Below are 12,462 nucleotides of genomic sequence, written 5' to 3' on the forward strand. Positions count from 1 at the left end.
GTTCACTTTGCCCTGATCCGTCAGAGGAATCACTATCTCTAGCAGCAACAGCCTTACAAAATGTTATTTCTTTAATAATAAGACTTGAAAGTTGAAGTCACTTCTAGATCCATGGGCTACACAATAGATGTTACATTAACAGGCATGAAAAAATTAATCTCATACATCTCTATTAGAGCTCTTGTGTGACCAGGTGCATTGTCAATAGGCAGTGATATTTTGGAAGGAATTTTTTTTTTTTTGAGCAGTAGGTCTCAACAATGGGATTAAAATATTCAGTAAACCATGCTGTAAACAGATGTGCTGTTAGACAGGCTTTTTAAAAATAGCACTGCAAGAGTAATTTAGCATCATTATTTAGGGCCCTAGGATTTTCAGAATGGTCAATGAACACTGGCTTCAACTAAAAGTCACTGGCTGTTTAGCCCCTAACAAGAGAGTCAGCCTGTCCTTTGAAGCTTTGAAGCCAGGCACTGACTTCTCTCTATCCAGGCAATTCCTAGATGACATCTTCTTCCTATATAGAGATGTTTTATCTACGTGAAAAATCTGTTTAGTGTAGCCACCTTTGTTGATGATCTTAGCTAGATCTTCTAGAAAACTTGTTGCAACTCTCTACATCAGCTCTTGCTGCTTCATCTTACAGTCTTTATGTTATGAAGAAAGCTTTCTTTAAACCTCATGAACCAAACTCAGCTAGCTTTCAACCTTTCTTCCGTAGTTCCTTACCTCTCTCAGCCTTGAGAGCATTGAAGAGTGTTAGGGCTCTGGATTAGGTGTTGGCTTAAGAGAATGCTGTGGCTGGTTTGATCTTCTATTCAGACCACTTAGACTTTCTCCCCATCAGCAATAGGACTGTCTTACTTTTATATCATTTGTGTTTTCTCTGGAATGGCACTTTTTATTTCATTCAAGAGCTTTCTTTTGCATTCACAACTTGGTTGATTGGCCTAAGAGACCTAGCTTTTGGCCGGTCTTGGCTTTCAACATACTTTCCTCACTAAGAAGCTTAATCATTCTAGCTTTTGATTTAAAGTGAGAGGTGTGCAACTCTTCCTTTTCTTTGAGCATTTAGAGACCATTGTAGGGTTATTCGTTGGCCGAATTTCATTATTATGTGTCTCAGGGAATAGAAAGGCCTGAGGAAAGGGAGAGAGAGAGAGGAAAGGCTGCTTGGTGGAGCAGTCAGGACATACACATACAACATTTACCTATTAAGTTAGCCTTCTTGTATGGGCATGGTTTGTGGCATCCCAAAACAGTTACAATAGTAACATCAAAGATCACTGATCACAGATCACCATGACAGGTGTCATAATAATTTGAAAGTTTGAAATATTGCAGGAAAGACCAAAATGTGACACAGAGACAAGAAGTGAGCACATTCTGTTGGAAAAGTGACACCAATACACTTGCTCAATGCAGGGTTGCCAGAAACCTTCAATTTGTAAAATATACAGTATCTGCAAAATGAAATAAAGTGAAGCACAATCAAATGAGGTACACCTGATGTCTTTCAGTTGGCTTAAGGTAATAATTGCTGCAGCCAGCTCAGTCCAGCCCAGATTTGTTATATTTTCATGAATTTTTCAAATGTTTTGTTAAATACAGTTATCATTAAAAATTAAATTGTATCAACTTATAATTAAGTTATATTAAAACTAGGGTAATATGGGCACAAAACTGACCATTTCCTGATTATTTTACTACATTTTACTATTTTCTATGCTTATTTAGTCCTATTATTTGTGTATGGTGAAATCTATATAATGGGGAACAGCTGCTCATAGCTGCCAGCACTTCATTCAGTGAAGTCACATTGGCAGCTTGAAGCTGGCCATGCCGGGAGTATTTATATGACAGGAACTGGCAAACACTTAAGGGCTAGATGTCTTGTTTTTGAACTAGAATGGCAGTCAGCAAACTTTTTTCTGTAAAAAGCTAGAGGAGTATCCTAGGCTTTGTGGGCACCAAACCCTCTGTTGCAATTACTCAACCCTGCAGCTGAAGAGTGGAAAACAGTCATAGAATATATATATATAAATAAATGAGTATGGCTGTGTTTCAGTAAAACTTTATTTACCAAAACAACAGGCTCATAGTTTGCTGACCTCTAGTCTAGACTTACAAAAGTGATAGAGAAAACATTAAGAATGCAAATTAAATTTTAAAAATGTGTTGATTCTGGTAGTTGTTACATTGTATATCGCCCCCCAGAAGAGAGGACATATTCTTTAAATATTTGAAAACTATTATGGGATTCAGCAAAGAAGCTGCTCAAGACATTGACAAATAAGTGAAATTTTGACTTAGGTCATTGTTTTATTTTCAATCTTGCTTGTTCATTTAAATGGAAATGTCAATGAATATTGATATGGGAACCACACTTGCTCATCAGTTCTAACTGTAAGTTGGCTACAAGTGTAAGAGTTTGGAAAAAAAATCAACAAAAGCGTTCTGTGAGAATCAATTGGCTATGTGTACAATTTACAATATAGAAAATTGTATGTTTTATTATTTGTAAATTATATGTTACTTATCTTTGATATCAATGAAATACATAATCAACATATATGTGCCTAGGTATGCCTATATTGGTTTTTGTGTAGAGCCAATTATTAACATTACCAGAATATCACTGCTTGAATGGGGCAGGTTCTCTTTAGCTTCCAGGCCTTTGAGTGGTTCCTCTACCTGAAACAATCTCTTCTTCCCTTTGCCTACCTAACTCCTCCTTCTTTGATCTGCAGCTTAAGTGTGACTTCTTCAAAAAAGACTTCTTCGATCCCTTCAATACCAAATGAGTTCTTCCCTTTATGCGCATTTTTCCTCATGACACTTGCCTTAATTATAGTTAAATGATGAATTATGTGCTGGCTTATTACTTCCTTTTTACCAAAAGACTGCACATTTCCCCAGGTAGATAGGTCCATCTTCTTTATCATCGTGTCTTTGGAGCCTTACGCAGTTTGTTGAAAATATTATGTTTGTAGCTGAACTGAATTGTGATTAAAAAAAAAATAGGTCTGTATTTAAGAATTTTAGTGTCAGCTCCATCCAGCCCAAGTTACGTACTAATTCAGCGAGTTAGTTAAGTAATAAATGGCTATCACTCAACTACAACATATTTGAATTCAGTTTTGAGGCCCCAGTAGTTGGTAAAAATCAATGCCCACTTTCTCCAGGTATAGTAATTATTTCTCATATTGTTATTGACTGTCTCTTTAAAGACCAGCCAGGACAAATCTATTTCTGAAGCTGTTGTAAATGATTTGAAGCAGGAAGATGAATGGAATGGAATGAGGGTTGTTTAAAAGAGATTTATCCCTCTTATTCTTGCTCAAGAAATGAGTGGCCAGTTGCTACCAGCCCATCCCAAAAGCCGAGAGATAAAAGCCAGCAGTAGTTAATTTTCTAGTCTGTGTGCTAGTGACTACAGATATCTAACCACTGATTTCCAAAGGCTTACTGTTATTCATACATATTTACTGTGATAAATAGCTCATGTTTTCAGGAACACTGAGGATCTGTTTAGTCACTTTGGATTTCTGGTTACATCCAGAGTTGGTGTCTGACATCTGGGGATGAGTGAGGAGTCTGGATACCCATTACAGAGGAAGAGTCTGATGGGGAAACTAGAGGGAGTTCCTATCTGGAATTTAAATTTAAGTTTAGGGTCCCAGAAAGACAAATGGAGTTGAAGCTGTGTCAGGCAGAAGAGATATCTCCATTTCTTTTTCTGCTTTCTCAACATAAGGCAAATGTCAATAGTAACCAGGTTTATTCCACAGGCATACTCTGCAATGTGTGGGTAATTGTGCCTATCGATTGTGACAAAGTCTTCAAGCATGAGGCAGAGAAGTTTACTATCCAACTGGGTGCCCTTAACAACGTTTGCATCTCAACAATGTGTCCTCACATTGGCTGGCTTTACATACCCAGACAAGTGAGGACATGCAGAAAATCATTTCACTGGTCCTCCCCAATGCATTATTGATTGTGTGGAGGCTAACATGTAAAGTTATCAGCCCAGCAGCAGACACAGAGTGAGTTGTCCATAAATAGTCATTATAATTGTTCTGTTTTTCCTATTTTTTCTATGTAAAAAAAATCAAATGATCTTTTGCATGTATATGTGAGTTTTTGTTTAAAGGCATATGACCTAATTTGTAAACATGATCATTATCTTCTCTGGGAAGAATACTAACCAAGGGAAAGAGTTAATGATTTGGCTGTGTAGAGCTCTCATTAAGTGATAGGTGACTGGTTCTGTGCTGAGTGTTTTTCATCATCGTGATCCTGCAAGACATTCAACATTCCATCTCCATCTTACAAATGAGAAAACTGAGGCTTAGTGAGGTTCTATAGATGCTCAAGGTCACAGACCCAACAGGTGACTAAGCTGGGGTTTAAAACTCAAGGGGGTCTTTTAGCAAGACTTATGCTTTTAAGTACCAAACTCTATCAGGATATAAATGGCAAAAGGAACTGCTTAAGATACGAAGAGAAAAGAAACACACTACTTAACACAAAACAAAAACTGGAGAAAATACCCAGTTACCTGAATATGTATTCACTTATTCTTGCATTCAACAAATAAGTACATAGCACCTATCATGAACCAGTGACTTTTCTTAGGAACACAAAGCAAGCAAAATCCCTGCCTTGATGGCACTTACTTCTTAGTCAGGGAAAATAGAGGATGACAAAACGTAGAGAAAACAGAGTATACCAGATAGCAATGAGGGCCATGGAGAACACAAGGTGGGAAAGAGAACTAATATTGGAGTTGGGATTTCAGAAGGAAGGAAGTGTTTGAGTTGAGACCTGAAGGAGGTGCAGGAACCACAGGACCATCTGGGGTCAGGGTCAGCAACATGGCCAATGGGCCAACTTTGGCCCACTACTTGTTTTCATGAATAAAGTTCCATTGGAACTCAGCCAGGACCATTAGTTTATGCACTATCTGTGTCTGTTTTTGTGTTCAAATGGCAGAGTTAAGCAGTTGCAATTTTGTGGCCCAGAAAAACTTAAATATTTACTATTTGTCCTTTTATAGAAAACAAAAATGTGTCCACCTACATCTAGAAGAAGAGTTTTCCAGGTAGAGGGGACAGGCAGCACATAGGAGTCTCAGGATGGGAGTGTGCCTAGTGTGTTTGAGGAGGCAGGTGTGCCTGCAACAGAATGGGCAAAGGGGTGAGTGGAGGGCAGGGCCTGGGTGCGTGCGGGCCACTGTAGGGGAGAGAGGGAGGATTCTGCAGAGCGTTAACAGGAGGATTCTGGCTCTTTGTGATACATCCACTGTCGTAGGTTGAAGAAGCAACTCTGAGATGGAATTTAGCATTCAGGGCCAACACCTACGGAAAGCAGGGGCAGGAAGCAGGAGTGAGCAGAGGAAGTCCAGCTATGATACAGACCAATGGCAACCTTGGACACTCACTAGGAGCTTCAGAATTGACCCTGTTTGGCCCAAGACGGCCAGGCCTTTATACTCCGGTGTTGATCGGTCATTGAATATAGGACTTTCAATGGCAATGACAATTACAAGGAAGGAGCATCACCTGGGTGATTGTTGAGAAGCTGAGAGCCGAGGGCTGCCTGCTGACTGCACTCCCAGCAGCTGGTGCCATGGTTCCTCCATTGAAGTAGGATCTTGGGGGCACATCACAATGTCCAGCACATAGAGGATGTAGGGAGTAACAGCTAAAGCAAGATTAATTAGGAGGCTACTCCGGAAATCTAACTGAGAGATGAAGGTGGCTTGAACCAGGAGGTGACGAGCAGTTGGCAGACTCTCTCTTTTGAAGGTAAAGCTTTCGTATATTCTCCATGGCCTAAGATCACCTTAAAGGAGCAAAGTAAAAGGAAACAAGCCAACGGAAAAGGCTTCAAAGATTCAGTTTATGTTATTAAATCTCCCCACCCATTGATTATCATCCATGACAGTCTTTGCTTAGCTTAGGTTTACCTGTGCTCATCATTTTCCAGGGTATACAGAAGGAACACTATTTAATCACAAATGTTCCAATCACAAATGCTTCAATGACAGGAATAGAAGCTGTCACACCAGACAGGGCAGATAAGTCCTTGTCACACGGCCGGGTCTGTGCCTGCAGTGACTGTGCTATTCATAGCAAGAATGTTGTGTTGCTAAACTTGGCATGTAACAATACAGTTATTTATGCAACTTCATGGCATAGAGTATCGCCTTGGATTTGAGATTCTGCTAAAGCTACATGAGTGGGCAAATCAAGAAATTGTATTCCATAATTTGTTTCCAATCTGACAGAGTACTATGTGTAATAGATGAATAAGCTTATAGATTTTAGCACATTTATTGCAGTGTGATGTGGTTTGACACAGTGTCTATGAGCTATGTGGGGTGAAATGGAAGGTTTAAATGGATTCCAGCTTCATTATCCCACTGTGATCTGAGGAAAGCGAGACCACAATGTTGCCATCCAGTAAAGCACTTTATCAAATTCCCTCCCAAGTTGAACGCACTGTTCTGCCAAAGAAAGCTATTTGCTGGGTAGACTGTAGAGCAAGTTACATTTTTAACTTGGGTGCCAAGCCAGCCAATGGAATCTAATAGGCTTTGCTTACAATGTGCGTGGCTTGGCTATTTACATGAGATTGACAGTATGAGAAAAACCAGATGCTGTACTCACTAGGCTGATTTAGAGGTTTCTCTGCTCATTTGAATTCAGCCAAGCTAGTCAGTCTAGCCCTGGGAAAACCTGCAAGAGTAAAAGGAGAACCAATAAAAGCGATTCATGAAAAACCTGAAGTGCATAGGAAATTAATTCCCCTGAGTTTCCAAACTAGTCAGTAAGCTGCGCTGAGGTTTTGCTTTCTATGTTTCTCCTTTGCTTAGGGACTGGTCAAAATCTTGAAGCCACTTGCTGATTTTTCTCTCTTTAAACTGCTTTGATGGAAGAACACCCAGGGTGTAATGGGCACCTGGGTGGGTGGGTGCCTAACTAAATATATTTATATAATCCTTGAAACATGTTTAACTTTGGAGGTTAAGGAAGGCCCCAAAGATAAAGCAGAGTTGTTAAGGGAAGAAAAAAACAACTTCTTAAAGGTTGAGACGGTGCCACTCATTGATTCTAGAAAAGTTTGCAGGGGCTCTGTCACATGTCAGACACAATGCTAGCCTTCCTAGATGCACTGATAAACAAGTTGCAATTCTTGCTGCAGTGAGCTAATGGTAAAAATAAACAGAGCATTGCCACACACAGACATAAGAGCCATGGGGCAGCATCCCATTCCAACGCCTGGTACATATTAGGAACCCACTAAATATTTGTTAAAGTTCATTTTGTGATGGTATTTTTTTCCTCTCTCCACTAGCTTAAGTCTGTTCAAGTCTCCCATAGTTAATAAGATAATTTTTCTGATGTTTATCACCAACAAATTTTTAGAAAAATCAGGCTACACAGTCACTCTTTCCACCTTCTTATGATACACTCACTCTCTTACCCTTTCACTCCTTCAGGCAATTTGATTTGCTATCTTTTCCCACCACTTTAAGAGAAGGACTCTTGATGGGGTTCCCACACCTGGTCAGATGGCCTCGCTTAGTTTTCTTCCTCAATTCTTTCATTGTGTTGTAGTTGGGCAGTTCCTCCACCTTTCACTTCTCAGATGCAGCATAATCGTGTTTCTTCCTCCCCTCTGAATATTCCTTTTCTGCCTCTCTGCATTCCTTTTCCTCTTCCCAACACCTAAGTGATTCTTAAAAATATTCTCTGACTTTCTATGCCTTCTCCATCAGCGTTAGTTTCAAGTTATCTTGTCATAGTTTCATTTAGGAGATAATGCCTGAAACTTTATCTTAAGCCTCGAACCCTCTAGAACAATTTCATTTGTGTGCTGGGCACCTGGATGTCCCAAAGGCATGTGAACTCATCATATCAGGAGTCAAACTCATTCTGACTAATTTTATTTAATGCTATTTCCATTCACTTGGTCATCCAGGTGGAGACCTGAGGGTCAAGATGGAGCCCTCTCCCATGTCTCTCTCTTTGCTGCCCTCAGACAGACCCAGGGGTCATGTCCTGTCAACTCATCCATCACTATATTTTTCTCCTTTGCCCTTCCATGTGATTTCCATTTCACCGAGCATTGTGTGATACCACAGCATCTGTTTTACCTCCCACTGAACAAAAGAAATATAATCCTTGAAACATGCTCCTTAGTGTGGAAGAGAGGGGTGGTCTGATGACTTGTTTCAAAATGATCTCAATATCAACCAGTGCCCCAACAGTCTTGCATTTCATACTTAAGCAACATATTTCAATGCAGAGAAGGTTTATAGTGTGGTGGGGATTTGAGGGTAGCTTTTCATTTTTGCTCTGTTTGATTTTTGACTGATGACCCCAGACACAGAGATTTGGCCTGGCAGAACCTGCCCTGAGTTCTATAGAGGACACTTTCCCCATACTTCTTTCTCCTTTTCCTCTTCCTCTATAATCTCTAGGTTCTTTCACTGCATTTGTTTTTTGTAAACAGCTTTACTGAGGTATAATTGACATACAAAAAATTGCTCCTATTTAATGTATACAGTGTGATGAGTTTGGATATATACAAGCACTGGTGAAACCATCAGCTTCATAATCAAGGCCTCCAATATCATTCACCTCCAAACGTTTCCTCATGCCCCTTTGGTGTTTGTTGATTTGTTTGTGGTAAGAACACCCACCATGCAATCTACCCTCTTAATAAAATGTTTAAGTGCACAATACAGTACTGTTAATTACAGGCACTGTGTTGTACAGCAGGCCTCTAGAGTTTACTGATCTTGCTAAACTAGTCACTTGTCACACATTCGTTAGGTTTTATGACAGTCTGTCCTCCGAGATGGGCTAAGAGTTAGTCTGCTCTCAAAGAGTTTCTTGCAAGAATATGGTGGGTGTTTTGTGGTGAAAAGTGAAAAGCAATAAAAAAAAATCATAGACTGGATTAAGAAAATGTGGCACATATACACCATGGAATACTATGCAGCCATAAAAAATGATGAGTTCACGTCCTTTGTAGGGACATGGATGAAATTGGAAATCATCATTCTCAGTAAACTATCGCAAGAACAAAAAACCAAACACCGCATATTCTCACTCATAGGTGGGAATTGAACAATGAGAACACATGGACACAGGAAGGGGAACATCACACTCTGGGGACTGTTGTGGGGTGGGGGGAGGGGGGAGGGATAGCATTGGGAGATATACCTAATGCTAGATGACGAGTTGGTGGGTGCAGCGCACCAGCATGGCACATGTATACATATGTAACTTACCTGCACATTGTGCACATGTACCATAAAACCTAAAGTATAATAATAATAATAATAATAATAAAAGAAAATAAATAAATAAATAAATAAATAAAAAATCAGTGACTTCCATTGTAAAAATAAACATAACTGCATGGCCAATATGTTATTCTAAAACAGAAGTTGGCTTCTTACCTGGCTTTACTGTGCACAGAGGACTTTAATTTGTGTTCCTGTCAAACTCTAGGAATGTGAAGATGTGGAAAGCCCATCCCAAACAAAAACAAGCCTCTTGTCGGAGTCCTCACCTGAAATCTCTCTCATTCTTACCCATTCACCTTTCAAATCTGTGCTTTTAGCACATCACCTTTCCACCCTAAAATGTTTAGTGGCTCACAAGCTAGTTTCCAAATTCCTTAGCTTAGTATTTAACCCTCTGCTACCTTTTCTTAATGCACTTTTACGCTTTTCTCCATGCTGTAACTAAACAGCACTACCTACTAAAATAGAAATATACCTTTCAGGTTCCTGACCCCATGCCAGTATCTACCATTTCCTTTTCCTAGAATTCTCTCCTTCTCCTTATTTAAATCCTATCCATTCTCTAGTGCATTTGGGGGAAAATGTCATCTCTTTCTGTAGGCATTAACTCTCTATGTCCTAAAATTTCATATAACCTTGGTGGTTCCTTTCGTCTCATACATTTCACCTATTTCTTTGACTAATGTTATTCATGAGCATGTCTTACCATTTATTCTGCTGCACCTACAACCCCTGGTGGCCAGTGGCTTGTCTTACTAACTTTTGTGTTCCCTGTGCCTCACACATCACAGACTTTCCAGAACCTTTTAGTGGACAAAGTTAATGCAGAAATGAGTTAAATATTCAAAGAAGCAGTGAGCAAAATATATTTGTTATCCTTCCTTTCGGAAATGAATCCTTGCTATTCCCCACCCCTGGGAACTGTGCCCTGGTTATGATTGAGATCTCATAGTCACTCATCATTCATTCTTCAGTTAGAATTGCATAACATTTTATTCTTTACAATAAAGATAACTTGTTAATGGCCTAACCAGATGTGATTTAACTATTATATTTTTTAGTAATTACATAAATCAGAGGAAAAATCCTTTTCAGATGATATGCCCTTATGTGTGATTTAGACAAGCTGACCACCTACTTTTAGATAAAGAAACCATCTTCTACCAAGATGGGGCTAGATGTGAGGGAGGAGAAGTTTCCTACCAAGAATTCCCATTTAAATTCAAATTCAGAAGCTTTTTTAGTCCCTGAGTCTTATTCCACCTCAGACTTCTTGAAATTTTCCTCATGAAATATGCTTTAGTTGTCTTGGTAAATTTTAAGAGTGAGAGAAGACCAAGTAACAGTTTACAAAGGTAAGAATCATTTAAGCCTACTTACTCTCCCTGTTTAAGCAATGAGGAGGATTCTGTTTATTTATTTTTAAAAAGTGTTAAGGGAGGAAGTGCTATTTCAAATTAAAGGAAGGCACAGGAATTTGCCTTTAATTATTTAAAATAGTTCAAATCTTGGTTCAACTATATTTCAAACAACACCTTGTTTCTGCAAAAGAAAAAGGAAAATATGATGACATTCAGACTTGGTCAACTTTTTCCAAATATTAACAAGTTAAAAAAACTATTGGTTCTGAATGGTGAGATAAATATATGCCACCTGTAATATTTACCTGAATAGTATATATTCAGAATGGAATATTGTGTAATCTCTTTGAACTTTAAAATAACCCTTCTTTGCCCTGCAAAGATACTTGAACTCTTGGTGTTCACTACCTATGAAATTATGTCAAACACATAGATTTTGCATCTCCAGATATTCACAACTAATTATCCCTTAATTTGCAAGTGAAAGCAAAATACCACCTAATAGACCATTTCTCTGGTAAACCTTTCTTTATCTTAATGAGCAGAATGCGGAAGCCTATTACAACCTGATTTTAAAACCTCCATGCCACTCAACAGCTTATTCATAAGACTGACCAGAAGGAAGCAACAAAGATGTAAATATTCTTATTTACAATATGGACTGAGCTCATATCTGTCTACTTAGCATTTTATTATAATACATGCCATCCCCACAGAATCAATAGTTGATTGATTTCTTATGTAAGAGACTTGAGTACTTTAATTCTGGATGGAAATTCATCAGCAACTTCCAGTTGATGAGATGACGTCCACATTTGGTGAAACTGGGCTACATTTAATCATCATAAACTTCAAATTGTATTATCCCACTTTCCAGATAATGTACAGCGTATTAGCCCAGCCCACTTTCTTCAGAAGTGTCTTTAAACAGAGATGGGCTGTATCTAGATGCGGGTGGAATATGCCAGTGTATCGGTTAGCCGTTCCTGTAATAATGCTGCATAACAAGCCACGCTAAAACTCCATGGCTTACACATTGCTCCATGGGCTGAGGGGTTGGCTAATCTTGGCTGGACTCGGCTGGGCTCAGCTGGGCTTGACTGCAGACTGTGGGTTTCATTCAGGTCTGCTCCATGGATGTCTCATTCTTCTGAGGACAGCGTGCTCCTTCGGAAACATTCCTTTCCTGATGGAGACTGAAAGTTTCCAGATTAGCATATAGAAACACATGATGCTTCTTGAAGTCTAGGTAGGAGCTGGTGCCCAGTCAGTTCCACCCACTGGGCAAAGCAAGTCCAACATCAATGGGGGAACATTCTGTTTGGAAGAACTTCAAAGCCTCATAGCAAAAGGCTCCATATGGGGACTACTGAAAAATTGGGGAAAATAATACACTCGATCACAGTTGCTTTGTTTTAGGGTTTATATAAAAGAAATAACTTTTTAAAAGGGATTACCTCCTTCTCATGCCTATATTTTTAAAAGTAAATATATTACTCTACATTGAATAACCCAAGCTAAAAGTATTTTATAGTTAACCTTGACCTAGTATACATACTCTCTCACTCTCACTCTCCCCGCACCCCCAAACCCCAAAATGACCACAGATTTTCCTTTCCTTCCACTTTCACAACCCAAAACTTGTCCTGTTCATTCTCTGCTCAAAAACCTGTCAGTGAATCCCTATTTCCATTGATACAGCTCAAACCCTCGGCTAGCTTTACAATAACCTTCACAATATGTGGTTTGTCTCTTCCATCATTCTGCGTGAATTTA

At 39.2% G+C, this 12,462-nt stretch overlaps 1 protein-coding gene and 1 long non-coding RNA gene across 8 annotated transcripts in view; one reads left to right on the forward strand and one right to left on the reverse strand.

Annotated features, from left to right (window-relative positions):
* Positions 1-12,462, forward strand: part of CDH13 (cadherin 13) — a 1,176,109-nt gene that overhangs the window by 102,521 nt on the left and 1,061,126 nt on the right. The gene's annotated exons all lie outside the window — the stretch shown is intronic.
* The window catches only part of LOC129015397 (uncharacterized), a 32,702-nt gene that overhangs the window by 2,905 nt on the left and 17,335 nt on the right, over positions 1-12,462 (reverse strand). For 2 of the 5 annotated variants that reach the window (XR_008494558.2, XR_008494555.2), the window contains 2 exons: positions 6,675-6,743; positions 5,565-5,847 (listed from right to left, as the gene is read on the reverse strand). This is a non-coding gene — a long non-coding RNA (uncharacterized LOC129015397). Of the gene's footprint in view, positions 1-5,564; positions 5,848-6,674; positions 6,744-11,354; positions 12,056-12,462 lie in introns of those variants that run through there. The other 3 variants (XR_008494554.2, XR_008494556.2, XR_008494557.2) reach the window with 3 other exon arrangements.

This window comes from Pongo pygmaeus, chromosome 18, assembly GCF_028885625.2.
Source record: "Pongo pygmaeus isolate AG05252 chromosome 18, NHGRI_mPonPyg2-v2.0_pri, whole genome shotgun sequence".
Taxonomy (NCBI): domain Eukaryota; kingdom Metazoa; phylum Chordata; class Mammalia; order Primates; family Hominidae; genus Pongo; species Pongo pygmaeus.